General features: G+C 49.4%; 1 protein-coding gene across 2 annotated transcripts in view; it reads left to right on the top strand.

The window, feature by feature from the left end:
- The window catches only part of RMND1 (required for meiotic nuclear division 1 homolog), a 494,724-nt gene that overhangs the window by 93,778 nt on the left and 385,428 nt on the right, over positions 1–15,518 (top strand). Inside the window, exon 3 of one of the 2 annotated variants that reach the window (XM_078673970.1) lies at positions 14,211–14,275. The exons of the other annotated variant lie outside the window; for it this stretch is intronic. The gene's annotated coding sequence lies outside the window, so the exon portion shown is untranslated. The remainder of the gene's footprint in view (positions 1–14,210; positions 14,276–15,518) is intronic. 2 annotated transcript variants of the gene reach the window in all.

Genomic DNA, 15,518 nt, shown 5'->3' with positions numbered 1-15,518 from the left:
CGAAACTGGACAAAGAGGAAGGGGTGTAACCACCCCCTCCCCAGGTCCACCCATAGGAGGAGTTAGTCCAACCCCTAAATTTACTATAAGTATAGAACCCCAGTCCCTAGGACTTTAGATTACCCTTGATCAAACTCTGATCAATAATTCTTGGACCTTCGACATTCCATTTCAACTGGAAGAAGGAAGAAATCTCCCTTGTGGTCAAGGAGTGACCACCCTGTCCAAACAGGCACCAACAGCATCTTTGCCGGTCTGCATTTTTGAGGCTCCCGCCGTATCCTGAAGAATCTGCGACACAGGACACGGACTTCCAGACATCTCTGATGCTGACCTGCGCTCCCAGCAAAGCTGAGACCTGTAGCGAACACGAGAGACGTGGGACTGGAACTCCTGGACATCCTGCATTTTTGTTACTGCACCTACTTGCCGAGGTATCCCGACATTGTGCATTAGGGTATTTGAAGCCCCTGCCCCGAGCACCTTTTGCACCGAAAATCAGAGGCCTACACTCCACGAGTGTCCCGTGGGCCCCCTTTGTGCATTTCCGCACGAGGTCCCTTCGCGGTTCCTAGTCCGTTGGCTAGCGAGCCCCCAAGAAGGGCCATCGTTGATTTTTTTAGCTTTCCTGGTTGTTCCAGATGTGCTCTCACTCCTCTCCAAAAGAGGAGTCCCTCAGACCTTGCTGGTCTACACTGAAGCCAATATCGACATCTTGCGTGGGTTGCCGTTTCGAAGGCTTGTTGGGTCCAATCCGAATTCCGACACCGCAGTCAACTAGATCTTTGTGGGACGCCTCCTGGCCCTAGTGGCTGAAGAGACAAGCTTCACCTCTTTCACCTAAAAGCACCCAACATCGGCTGGCATCTTCTCCTCGCCATCCTGGTCACTGGCTAGTGACCCAGACTCTGTCTCCTCTGCTTTCAGGTTCTTTTTTTTTTTTTTTTTTTTGGGATTATAAACTTTTATTCGCCATCCATGAACGCACACAGCTTTCCGCCTACAACCCTGGGGCCGGCAGCAAACTAGGATCATGTCAATACAATATGCAAGTCCATTGCTTAAGAAAGGGAGAATGTAAGGAATTGTGCCAAACATTGCACCGGCTTCGTCTGGCCCAGTTGCCTGAGCGTCAAGTAAAACAACAACTTTATTTCGCATTATCGCCCATTCCCCAAGTCATTACCCTCCAGTACTTCGGGAGGGTGAGCTCGGCGTCCTCCAGTGCTGTATTGGCAGTCTCTTGTGGCGCGCGCTGTCAACTACATGGTCCAAGTCTAACTTCCCTAACCCAACATGCCCACTAACCCCCCTTTCCTCCCCCCTCAACTGCCCGTGCGCCTCGTCCTTTGAGCTACTGCCTTCTCAATGTTATGTGTCTCGTGTCCCAGCCAAATCTTCCCGCACCCTCCCCACCCGTCCATTCTCTCACTCACTTTATGCTCCTAACCCGAAGATCTCCCCATGTGTGCAGTCTATGTGTCCTTGGTCTCTAATGTCAGCGATACCTGGGTGTCCCTCCCGTGCGGCCCCTCCAGGAACAGTGAAATTATCTAGTCCTCATTGTCCTCCCCCCCTTCCCGTGACTCCTCTGTCTCCTCCTGATCCTCAACCGTGTCGTTCCTTTTCGACTTGTATGTCAGGTATTGGTCCCAGAAGTTCCGTGGCCTACTCACCGGTGGCAAGAGTTCACTATACAGCTGGGATTGTGTGCAACTGTACAACATGTCCCTTTCCCATCCTCGTTTAGTTGGAAGCGGGCCGCGCATCCAACACATCGCTATCGCTCTCCGTGCCAGAATTAACCCTATGCCAGCCAGGCGACGCGTAGCTGGAGGTAATACTCTGGTATGTCCCAACAGAGCCAACGCCGGATCTATCGGGAGCTCCATCTCTAGTATCCGCCCCAGCTCGAGAAAAACCTCCTCCCAGAAGTTGTTGATCCCCGGACAGGACCAAGCCAGGTGTAGGAAGTCCGCCACCGATGCACAGCAACGTTCACATTCTGGCGTCTGCCGGAGTCCATATCTGTGCAAGCGTTCCGGAGTGTAATACACTCTCTGTAGAAATTTAAACTGAACAAGCCTATGCCTAGCATTCAGTGACACCCTTTTCGTGTTCTGGCAGCAATATTTCCACATTGCGTCACTTATCTCCGTCTGTAGGTCTCGTTGCCACGCCTGTCGGGCCTTCGAGGGTTCTTGTGTTCGGTGACCCTGCCCCATCCTGTACAGTCGCGCTATCAACTTGCAGCTCGACTGTGTTTTTATTACGTAAGTCAGTTCCGGCAGTTCTGTGGGTTCCTCCATATCCGGCCCCAGCAGCTCCTGTAGTGCTGTACGGACTCTGTGTAGATGGAAACGGTGCAGCAGCGTCGCAGTGACCAGGGAGGGAGCGACCTGTTCCCAGGTGACCACCTTCCCGTCTTTGAACAGGTCCCCCAGCTTGAGTATGCCCAGCTGACGAAGGGCTCGGTGACCCCCTTTTCTCGCAGCGGTGGAAGCCATACGGCCCATTCTATCGGGACCAGGGGGGAATACAGCAGCGAGCAGGCATGACTTCTGGCCAAAGAGTGCCATGCGTGATTCGTAGTCGTAACAGAGTCTAGAGTGCCCACACGTAGCGTGGCCGGTTCAAATATAGTAGCCGCTGGCTGGAGGGGTTCCGCGAAGAGCGTTTCTAGAATCACGTGGGGAATATTGCTATCCCCATGTATCCAAGTATGCAAGTGCATCGCTTGCGCGACCCTATAGTACTGTTCTACGTCCGGGGCCCCCATACCACCTTGGTCATATGGAAGGGTCAGGACTTGCCACTTAACTCTCGGCTGCTTACCACCCCATGCCAGTCTCGTGAGGGTCTGAATTAGCGTTTTGAAGAATGCCTTAGATAGGACCACCGGTAGGTTGCGAAAGAGAAACAAGAACCTCGGAAGTACCAGCATTTTCATGAGCGCAATGCGGCCCGCGAGGCACAGCGGCAACCTACACCATCTGTCAACATCGTCCGTCAATTTCATGTAAGCAACCCCGTAGTTTTCCCTGATCAGTACATCCGGGTCTGGGTGCAGTCTTATGCCTAAATACCTAACCGGGTCGTCCGACCACTGCAATGGATAGTCCATTACAAATTTATGCGTCACCGGAGTCAGCGGGAATGCCACCGATTTAGACCAGTTCACCTGTAGTCCAGATAGGGCTCCGAACTGCACTACCTCCCGTAGCACTGGCGCGAGGTTAAGTTCCGGGTCTCTGACGTACAATAGCGTGTCGTCAGCGTACGTGGATATACAGATCTTATATGTAGGGAAATTAATACCTTCATGGCTGTGGTATTCGCGGAGTGCACACGCTAGGGGTTCCGCCACTAGTGCGTATAGCAGCGGGGAGAGTGGGCAACCCTGTCTTGTGCCCCTGCTGATTCCGAACGCCTCCGTGACCGTGTCACCAATTCGTAGCCTGGCCGTTGGTTTATAGTACAAGGCGCCTATCATTTGTAGGAAGGGTTCACCCAGGCCCAGTTTCCTAAGCACCCTGGACATGAAAGGCCATTCTACAGAGTCAAAGGCTTTCTCCATGTCCAGGAATATTGCCAACGCCTTATTCTCCGGCTTCACATGCTGCATCGTCCCCAGGACCGTGCGGATGTTGTATGTGAGGTTCCTAGATGGGATAAAACCCGCCTGTTCCGGGGCCACCAGTTCAGGGGCTAGGAGTGCCAGACGCGTCGCCAGTACCTTTGCGTACAACTTAGCATCAACATTGATCAAGGAGAGGGGTCTGTACGAGCCGCATTCCGTGTCAGGCTTCCCAGGCTTAAGTATCGTTATGATAAGTGCCTCTCGCATAGTCGGGGGCATGGAGCCTTCCAAGCATATATCATCAAATAATGCCGAGAGGTAAGGGATCAGCAGTTCCTTAAATGATTTGTAGAAGCCGACAGTCAGCCCATCGGCGCCCGGGGCGCTACCCGTCCGCATACTATCCAAGGCCTCCTCTATCTCCTCCCTCTGGATGGGGCACATAAGAAATTCTCTTTGCGAATCGGACAGTTGTGGCATTTTAATATAACTCAGGTAGTCGTCAATTGCCCCTTCCAGTCCCGTCGATTTCGTTTCGTATAGAGTAGAGTAGTACCGCCTGAATTCCCCAACAATCTGTTCCTCGTCTATGAGGGTCTCTCCCGTACTCGAGATCAACTCGCCAATCAGCAGTGGCCGCCGCTCATGTTTAATCATCTTAGCCAGGAGAGAACCAGGCCTTTCACCCTCGCCGTACACGCGGGCCGTGGCATATTTGCCCATGTGTTGTACCTCTCTGTCTGCCTCTGTGTGATATTCTGTCAGCAACTGTTTGATCTGGTCTAGTGCGTCTCCCTCTGGTTCCGCCTGATGCGTCCCTTCCAGGTCCTTCAGCTGACTCTCTAAATATTTAAGCCGCTGTCTAATGGACTTCAGGACACTGGAGTGTTTGGCCATGGCTATCCCGCGTATGTAGACCTTAAAGGTCTCCCATAGTGTCTGAAAGCTTTCCACAGAACCCGTATTCGTCTCCAAAAAGTTTTCGATTTCATTCGCAATTTCACCGCGGAACACCTCGTCGAGTAAAGAGTACGGGGGGAAGCGCCACGTAAAGGGGGGGATCCCGCGCACTGGCGTCTCCAGGATCAGGAGGAGAGTGGTCAGACAGTGTGCGTGGCAATATATGACAGTCCCTTATGTTATTGGATACCTGTTGTGATACAAACCAGTAATCTATTCTAGTGTGTAGTGCATGATACGCTGAATAATGAGTGTACCCCCCTCTGGAGTGATGTCTACTGCGCCATACATCCAAGAGATCCAAATGCACCATCTCAGTTTGGAGCGCCGTGGCAGCCGCCGACGGGCTCCTGTTTGGTCCCGCAGATCTGTCCAGATCCGGGTCCAGGACCAAGTTAAAGTCCCCGCCCCAAAGCATATACTTGTAATCATACATCTTGAATCTCCGGGTTAAGTCCACATAGAAATCAGGTGAATCATAGTTAGGCCCGTATACATTCACAATCAGCAAGTCATGCCCCCGGCCCCTGCATCTGCAGATGACGTACCTCCCCTCCGAGTCCGTCTCCAGTGACGTCAATGTGAGTTTGGAGTGTGGGTTTACCCATATCAGTGTCCCTCTCGAGTGTGTGGTAAATCCCGCTGCAATACTGCATCCCCCGCTAACCCCTTGTGCTGTAACATCTTGCTGGCAAGAGGCAAATGTGTCTCCTGTAAGAGAGCGAGATCTATGTTATGCCTGCGCAGATAACTAAGGACCTTTCTTAGCTTCCTAAAGTCATTGAGGCCCCTGACATTCCATGTCAGTGCTCGCAGATGGGTCCGCTCAGTGTCGGACTGTGGTGTAACGATCTCAATCCCAGCCATAGTGTATAGTGTGTGCGGTAAGACTCCTTTGCAATAGTATCCATCGCTCCCGTGAATCGGGGTTAGGCTGTTGACATAACATGTATTTTCCGATCCCAAAACTAGGGGGACTCGCCTAATTCTCAGCTGGCAGCACCTTGACAGTCAAACCCAATAACAACTGGCACTCAAATACAAACCCCAACAATCCCCCCACCACCCACAGCAGACCCGCCCCAATTTGGCCGTGCAGAATCCCATCTCACCCATCCCTCCCTAGCAACAAGTAAAACATTCCCATGTGCACAACGCTCAGAAGAAGTAAGGCCACGGCGAAGACAGGGGAACGTGTCCAGCCCTTTCAAGTCCTCTCCCGCCGCCGACCACCAAAGCGAGTCAAGATCAGCCCGGCTTTACTCGATCAACCATCAGCCGTTGCTGCCAGTTCCAGTGCCGCTTTCGCTACTGCCGCCCTTTGTCCTTCATGAATCTCCTCCTGGGGAGGGCGACGCGGCCTGCGCCGCCGTCTCTGCTGTCGCCATTGTCCAGCGGAGCCGGACTCCGAGGTGGTCCCTGGTTGCGAGTCTCCCACCGGTTCAGGTTCCTCGATGCCCAACAGCCGGCAAGCAGCAGTGAGAGAGCGTAGCTGTTGCACTTTGTTGTCCCATTTGAACACAATCCGGAACGGGTGCCCCCAGCTATACGTGACACCAAGGCGTCGCAGTTCAGCAGTGACCGGTCTGAATGATCTACGCTTCTCCAGGGTGATGGCCGCTAAGTCCTGAAAGAGTGTCGGTGAATGTTCGCCATAGGTGACAGAGCCCAGCTGTTGCGCTTTGTTGAGGATCTCCTCCTTGGTGCGAAAGTCCTGAACACACACCAGGATATCTGCTGGCAAGGCACTCGAGGCTCTAGGCAGTCCAGTCCGGTGTGCTCTGTCTAGAGTGATATTGGAGTCAGCCGGTCGGCCCAGGATATAGTTGAAGAGGCCCTGCGTGAACTTGAAGAGATCTGCCGTGTCCGGGGTGGACTTTACCCCTCGAATTCGAATGTTATGCCTTCGAGAACGGTTTTCCAAATCCTCAACATGCGATTGCAAATCAACCTGCTGGTCATGTATGCGGATAATTTCTTGCTGGAGCGCTTCCATCTCGACATCCCGACCATCGCTCTTCGTCTCTAGGTCCGCTACCCGCTCGCCAATGACGTCCGTGTCTCGCCTCAGTTCCCGAATCTCCCCCTTCAGTTCAGTTTTTAGGAGCTGGAGATCTTCCCTTAGGCCGCCAAATAGAGATTCCAAGAAAGACCTCGTGACAGGCTCGTCTGTGCTTTGGGGGCTGTTGCCCTGTGTGCCAGCCGTTGATTTAGCGGGCGCCGCGTGGGTTCCAGCGCCGTGAAGGTCGGTTTTCTTCCCCATGGTGATGGGAGTGAGCAAGTCCTTAATGGTCCTCTCCTTGCGCACTCTGCCAGTCGCCATATCCCCCAGGTCCGCCAGCAGAACAGGCCAGGGTGGGTCGGGCCGGAAGTTCGTCGCCGCACCAATAGGTAAGTACCAGACAGTTGGGGCTAAGAGTCCGGCCTCAGTGGACCGCCGGCGGTCTCCTCAGCACCAATTACTGTCTCTGCCAGGGCATAAGCGCCGGTGCCTCCCCCTCAGATATTGTTCGATGTGCAGTCCTAGGCGGTGCTGTCCATTTGGGAAAGCCCGTCACCGGGCCGGGTGACTTCACAAAATGGCGGCCTCCAGGTCACAGGTCCACAGAGACCACTAGGCAACCGACCACCGCCCGGGCCCCGACTGGGGCAGTGCGCGCAGGGGGCCACCGAGGCAGCGGTATCACTCTGGGAGCTCCACACCACCCCCCCCCACACTGTCCTCCGCGTAGGGTGGGGGCTCCCTTGCTCACCTCCAATGTCCGAGGCTGTGGCGGGTGCAAGTCTCAATCCGTATCCCCGTATGTGTAGGGGGGCAGAAGTGTGGCTGTAGGGAAGGTGCGAGGGTACCCACCAGATGAGGCAAAGGGTGGTTCCTGCACGGGCGCTGCACGGGCCGCAAGCACCCGGCCCCAAAAATGGCGGCACTCAGTCTCGGTAGTCACCGCCGGGACCGGGGATGGCTCCAATTGTGGTGGACCACAGCTGGGGTGTCGGCGCTGTTAGTAGCGTCGCTCGACTGCCCCAAAGCTGCAGACCGGAGCGGCGAGTCACCTGGGGGAGTCGTCTCGGTCACCCCACTCTCCTCACCTCAAGCCGCTTCCCGGTCACGCTTGGCGCCGCACCTCTCCCCGCCGCTGCGTTCCAACAGCTCCGTGTTCGGCCCAGGGACTCCGGCTGTGTCCACGTAGAAGTCTGGCAGGTCCGCAGAAGCCTCCACGGAGAAGCCGCGGGAGGCCTCGCGCTCAGCCGCGCGGGTCGGACCTGCCACTGCCCGTCAGGGAAGCCTCAGCACCGGCCGTATTGCTCTGCCCCTCGCGGCCTCGTTTTCGCGGCTTCGGCCGCCACAGGCCTCTGCGCGCCGCGGGGCTCTTGTCAGGATTCCGTCCGATCCCCGTAGCGCCGGTCTGCAACGCCGCCCCACCAAGATCCCTACTGGTCTGGCATCAGGTCTGGGCCCCCAGTGAAGCCTCTCGGGGCCAAAAAGGGTGCTTTAGAATCTATAAAGTGGCGGTCAGCGGCGGGAGCTCGACGAGACACGTCCGCTCACACCGCCATCTTGGCCACGCCCCTGCTTTCAGGTTCTTCACATGTCCGATCCACCCTTGGATCCACCCGGACACTTTTCCTCTGGTTGCCTGCAGCATTTCTTCGCCGCTCTCCATAGGATTCGACGACGAAACCCGACCCCAAAAGACACCTATGCACCCGGCTTCCCTGGGTGAGGTAACACGAGTACTCCGGTGCTCCCATGGGTCTTGACTCTCGAAGTGTCCTAGTCTAAAGGTTTTCCATCGTAGTTCACCTAGAAGTGACCTTAATCTTTAAAATTGTAACTTGTTTGTTCTCCATAGAAAGTCAATGGTGATCCGCGGCTGTGTTTAGACACTGCACGCTTCCCCCGTGGGCCTTCTGCATCCTAACCTTTAGTGATTCTAGGTAGCCCCAGCGGTTCTACAGGCCCTAGGCCTGCTTTCTAATTCTCACGTGGTTCTTATACCACTATTTTAATATATGACTTGAGAGGCCCCTAGGGCATAATGTATACTGTGCAACTTATCGTATGCTAATTAAGTTCCTTGTATTGTACTTTTACCTCTGACCACATAAAGAGTCCTGAGGGGTTGTGTTTAGAATAAATACATATATATTTGATATATACATTGTGTGGTGTGCTTTCATTTGATCATTCAAGAGATTATAATTGGTAAAACAACTAGCTTAACACGCCTCTAAGTCTTAGCCTGAAGGCTGCTCTCCACAGCTACCACTAGGATAGCTTTCTATAAGGTTGAATTTATAACCTACCATCAATAAGGGTCGTTTGGACTGGTGCAAGGTGCTCACTAGAATAGTGGACATCATATACAAGGCCAACTTCTCACAATCTCCAACTGTAAAAGGATGGTAATTGGAACATAAGACGTGATGCAAACCGGTCCATCTAGCATGGACCCTATTTTCGAATTAGCTTGGAGAACAGGTTCAGTTCCAACTTCCACTCACTGGCATCCCAGAGGTACCACGAGCTCCAATCAGCCACCGAATTTTGAAAGCCCTGCGTGAACAGATTTGACTGACTTCTGATTCTTCTAAAGGCAATAATGCCAGAAATTGTTTGCCATCTCCACTAGAAAGAGAGAGCAAGTGCCCCACAAGCTGTTCAAGTATTTGTCTGCAGACACGTTGTTAATCTTCAGAAGGATACAGCAATGTGTGTGATGGGGTGAAAAGGAGCGAATCATAAAAGAACCAGCCAGCAACTCTAGACAATTGATGTGAAAAGAGAGCAGTGCTTTGCAACAGCGTCCCTTTTGATATGTCACTGCAGCATGCACCCTAACCACAACGGCTGTCATCTGATTCCATCACCATGTCTAGCATGAGACCAAAAATGACCTTCTCATTCCTGGCGCCCATTTGGTTGAGCCACCACTAAAGTTTGTGACGTAACCTCTGAGTGAGAGCAATCTGGTCTAAATAGATCAAGCCCTTGCGCAGATGCCTGATCTTCAGACTCTTAACAGCCAGATAATGAAATTGCCCTGGAAAGATAGCTTGGATGGATGATGCCAACAGGCCCATAAGCCGTGTTAACTAACTAAGTTTGATCGATTTTCCTTTTATATAGCTTTAATCTTCTGGGGTAAAAGAGCTTGGATGACTGACACAGAATCGATGGCGAATCCCAGAAAAGTCATTTGGTGTGCAGGAAGAATGTTAGACTTTTTGTAATTGATCAAAACACCACTGAGAAAAAGGGGTCCAAGGGATGTTTTAAGACCTGCCCAGGTTTGTATCCCCAAAAACGTATAATCACAACACTATAGGAAACCGGGGGTCTAATGTTATAGTCAGAACAATAGACTATCGAAAAGGCCTGACTGTTAACAAATCAGTCACGGATACGAAATTCCTGCAAAGCCTATAAAAACGGAAATAACAGTGAATGAGAATCGGAACCACAAGTGATTGTTGGTGAGACTCAAATAGTTTGGATTCCCATCAAATGTCATGCGATGATCAATAATCTCATTTGGTTATCCAAAATCATAGGGTGGTATGTCTCTTGATCATTGAGCCCATTTCCACGCCCAATCTGTAAGTATTCAATGGGTCAAGCCCACAATCACTGTGCTGACCAAGAGACAAATGAAATTGTATGGGAACCAGTGCAGTGCAAAGAGGAAAAAAGGTGGTGAATAAAATAGAGTGAAGAGACAAAAAAAGGGCTGTCTTTATTTGGTATATTGTCTCTTCCCCTAATTAAAATCAAGAACAGTGCAAAGAGGCAGTATCAAACAAATAATTAACTGCCATAAGGGGCCAACATGTTTCAGCCAATAGGGAAAAGGATCCTGCGGCTTTCTTCAGGGCCTCTGTTCTACAAATTGGTACCGCTGGTGTAAATACAAAAAAGGAAAATATGCTAATAAACAGTGAAAAGGATACGGATAAACATATTAGTCTGTATTCATATTCCTCCGTGTCAATGGTGTTTCTCACATCTATAGAAACAAACACAATGGGATCGGAATTATACATTCACTGTATATGTTAAACAGAAGTTTTTATGATAACGATTATAAATTTGCACTCACCCAGATTGACCGGGGACTAGACCTCACCTCTCCTGGACCCAGCTCAGGAAGATGGAGGCCCCGCTCTGTGAAAGCAAGGTATGGGGTGTATTGATTGAAGAGATGGCTGTGTGTTTGCCTTCTTTCTTCTAAACAGAACTACACCCTTTCAGAACCCCCTCTCACTCACACACATCTTGTCTGATAAGAAAAAGGCACACTGTGGTCAAGAAACCTTTGCAAAACCTTAAGATAATGCTGCTATAACATATCTAAGAATGAACAGAACTAAGACTAACTAGTTGGCTGCCTGGGACTTGGGTCCCATGTACTAACAATCGACTGAATGCCCGTATTATGGTAGGTATAAGCTACCCTATTGTCAAGCTTGCATGTAGCTAGGAACGTTATAGAGAAAGGTATAGAAAAAGATAAAACAAGGTGAGCCCTTAGTAAACCCTTCTTAAGCTCCCACAAGGGTTTGTAAGGTCTTAGAATGACTGAACTGTCCGTCATTGCCCTTAATACCTGAGATAGAGTACAACCTTGAAACTGACTATTTGGTCTCCTTCGACGTTGAGTCTCTATACACCTCAATACCCCAGGATGAGACTTTAGATACCATCATGTCCATCCTGGGGGAAACTGAATTGAACTCTATTACACCTGTTCAATTCATAATGTCTTTGGCTAGAGTCGCTATGAAAGAAAACTTCTTCAAGTATGAAGAAACAACTTATTTACAAGTGTCCGGGACGAGCATGGGCAGTATTTTTGCTACGTCCCTGGCGAACCTCTATGTGCATACCTTCGAACAGCAGCACGTCTTGACACCCACCAACCCTTTTTTCCATCCATCAAATGGTGGAAACGATATATAGACGACGTGCTTGTGATATGGAGAGGTGACAGGGAATCCATCATACAATTCCATGAATGGCTCAACAGCCGGAATCGCTATTTACGTTTTACTGTCTTTCCTTGATCTTTCAATCTATGCCAACCCCACAGGACTAGAGAGCAAACTTTATCGAAAACCGATAGCAAGAAACTCTCTACTGTTGTACGAAAGCCAACACCCCAAGGCCCTCCGTGACAATTTGCCTTATGGGCAGTTCCTCCGGGTCCGGCGGAACTGCTCTACGAAAGAGACTTTTTTGAATCACGCACAAGGCTAATCTCAACAACTCCAAGCCCGACATTAACCGAAGAGCCTGATCAAACGCTCATTCAAGCGGGCTAGTAATAACCATCGGGAAGCATTACTAGAGCCCCCCCAGGATAAACCTTCCCCTAATCGGTTAACTTTTGTGAGTACCTTTAATACTAAGTCCAACCAAATTCAGAAGATTGTCCGTCGTCATTGGCGCATCTTGAATGCAAGCAATGATAAGATTGAACCTCCACTGTTTGCTTTCAAGCGATCGAGCAGTATACGCGATCTTTTAATTCACACTCGCCCTAAAGAAATTCCTAAACGTACAATTGGTACTCTATGGGATCTACCGGCTGTAACAGGACACCACCCTTGTGGATGTTGTTCGATGTGTCCCCAAACAAAACACACTACTGAAATAGATATTGGAACTGATCGCCCATGGGAACAACAACATTTTACAAACTGTAACAGCACACATGTAATCTATCTTTTGACCTGCCCTTGTGCAATAAGGTACGTTGGGATGACAACGCGGAAAGCACGCCTAAGGATGCTGGAACACAAAAGTGCGTTGGAGATGTAAGAAGATGATAACCAAGCTTACTAGACACTTTGTGGAACAAAACCACGCAGAAGAGGACTTTACTTGGACAGTGTTGGAAAAACCATTTATACCATCACACATCACAGATGTATCTAAATACTTATTTAAAAAAGACCAACAATGGATTTATAAACTGTCCACGGACTCTCTTGGTTTGAACGATGGTATACCGTGGACAAGTCTTTGATAAAATGACTTACACACATACCTCTCTATACATAACCCTTTACAACTGAGTTATCAACAAAGGGGACCCCCCAACCCCCTCACCCCCACTTTTTCGTTAGGAGGTAGTACTCCGTAGCTATACGGATCATTTGTCATCCTTGGGATTCTGGGGTTAAGAGCCTAAGAGGTAGAGACACATATGTATAGACAAGCAATTTTACAGCAATAGACACTACAAAATCACGTGTACTTATTACCGTGGGTTTAGCTTAATGCCTTTGTCATTTATCCCCTTGATAAATCGAAGGATATGACTAAATCTGAACAATAATGAATTAATGCTTTGTAGGTCTTATTAAGCCTCATAAGTAGTAGAATATCCTGCAGGAGCAATGGGTCCCTTAGAATCACAAGATGTCACATGAATGATAAATAGCTTAGCGATCATTCATGATCAGGGACTGTGCAACTTACACCTTTTGGTGCTTATGAGATTGGGCATAGTGACTCAAAGTCGTTTGACCCATACCTTACCTTTAGTATGACAACAGTGCGGGTGCGGGCGAACTACAGAGTGAGTCTCTCTGACGTCATTCAGTAGTTCTTCCGAATCCCGCGAGACTTCCAACGCGGCGTCTGAAACGGAATAACAAACGCCGAATTAATACTGTCATGTCAAATGTCAATGTCAAAGGTTCTTATATAGCGCCTTATCACCGCACGGTCTCAAGGCGCTTGCTTTGGGAACCCGTCCTGGCTTTTCCCTGTGAGATAACCCCTGCTGGGCATCCCGAAGGTGAAAGCCAGGCATCCCGCCGCGGGGGGCCGTAGTGGAGATTAAGCAAGCTATTGCCCAGAGTTGCAGAGTGTGAACCCGTGATTCGAGCAGGCACCAAAGCGAGAATTATCGAGTCTGTGGACATTTGGGCTCAAGACCCTGCCGCGTCGGGAATTGAACCCTGGTCCTCGGGTCTGACCTCTGCTTCAGGGTCTGCCTCCTCTAAACAGTGAGCCACACTTCTCCACTGCATATGCAAGTTTGATGTAGTTATACCAGCGGATATACACTCAGGGCCAATTGAGGCACACAATTATTTGGCTATATTAGGCATTTTTAAAGTGATCAATAACGAACGAAACTCCGCCCCCATACGCCCACTCCACGCTAAATATGTCGAGCACCAAGCAGTGGGTGCCTACCCCCTGACTCAGGACTGTGTTGCGGGGCAACGACGGACAGGTCAGTCATTCTAAGACCTTACAGACCCTTGTGGGAGCATAAGAAGGGTTTACTAAGGGCTCACCTTGTTTTATCTTTTGCTATACCTTTCTCTATAACGTTCCTAGCTACATGCAGGCTTGACAATAGGGTAGCTTATACCTACCAGAATACGGGCATTCAGTTGATTGTTAGTACATGGGAGCTAAGTCCCAGGCAGCCAACTAGTTAGTCTTAGTTCTGTTCATTCTTAGATATGTTATAGCAGCATTATCTTCAGGTTTTGCAAAGGTTTCTTGACCAGAGTGAGCCTTTTTCTTATCAGACAAGATGTGTGTGAGTGAGAGGGGATTCTGAAAGGGTGTAGTTCTGTTCAGAAGAAAGAAGGCATACACACAGCCATCTCTTCAATCAATACACCCCATACCTTGCTTTCACAGAGCGGGGCCTCCATCTTCCTGAGCTGGGTCCAGGAGAGGTGAGGTCTAGTCCCCGGTCAATCTGGGTGAGTGCAAATTTATAATCGTTATCATAAAAACTTCTGTTTAACATATACAGTAAATGTATAATTCAGATATCATTGTGTTTGTGTCTATAGATGTGAGACACACCATTGACACAGAGGAATATGAATACAGACTAATATGTTTATCCATATCCTTTTCACTGTTAATTAGCATATTTTCCTTTTTTGTATTTACCCTAGCGGTAGCAATTTTTAGAACAGAGGCCCTGAAGAAAGCCGCGGGATCCTTTTCCCTATTGGCTGAAACATGTTGGCCCCTTATGGCAGTTAATTATTTGTTTGATACTGCCTCTTTGCACTGTTCTTGATTTTAATTAGGGGGAGAGACTCTATATCAAATAAAGACAGCCCTTTTTTTGTCTCTTCACTCTCTTTTATTCACCACCTTTTTCCCTCTTTGCACTGCACTGGTTCCCATACGATTTCATTTCTCTCTTGGTCAGCACAGTGATTGTGGGCTTGACCCATTGAATACTTACAGATTGGGCGTGGAAATGGTCTCAATGATCAAGAGACATACCACCCCATGATTTTGGATAACCAAATGAGATTATTGATCATCGCACGACATTTGATGGGAATCCAAACTATTTGAGTCTCACCAACAATCACTTGTGGTTCCGATTCTCGTTCACTGTTATGTCCTTTTTATAGGCTTTGCAGGAATTTCGTATCCGTGACTGATTTGTTAACAGTGAGGCCTTTTCTATAGTCTATTGTTCTGACTATAACATTAGACCCCCGGTTTCCTATAGTGTTGTGATTTTTGTAATTGATGACAAAGCTAAGAGAATCTAAAATGGTAACTGTGAAACTCAGTTGATTCATGAGTAAACTGGTATCACGAGACATCAAGAGGAAGTAGTCTAGGTATACGATCAACCGGATCCCTCTCTTCCTCAAGAACTCTACCACTGGCTCGAGTAGTTCGGTAAAACACCAAGGGGCTGATGATAGCCTAAAGTGCATTGTCAGAAATTCATAGTCTGTCTCCAGCCATTGAAACATCAAAAATCAACAGTGAAGAAGGGAAGATTGAGACTGTTAGATAGGGGTCCTTCAGGTCTCCATGTAGTCGCCGTCTTTCAGCAGATCTCATAGTAAATGAATCCCTCCCATTTTGAAATGACTGTAAAGGATTCAAGAGTTTACCTCTTTGAAGCTGATGACTAGGTCGGAAGCCTCTGCCTTTTTTGTGTACTAGGAAGATGTTGCTGAGGAA

Source organism: Lissotriton helveticus, chromosome 1_1 (genome assembly GCF_964261635.1).
Source record: "Lissotriton helveticus chromosome 1_1, aLisHel1.1, whole genome shotgun sequence".
Classification (NCBI taxonomy): domain Eukaryota; kingdom Metazoa; phylum Chordata; class Amphibia; order Caudata; family Salamandridae; genus Lissotriton; species Lissotriton helveticus.
Note: the sequence above shows the minus strand (reverse complement) of the source record. Positions and strands in the feature narration are given on the sequence as shown.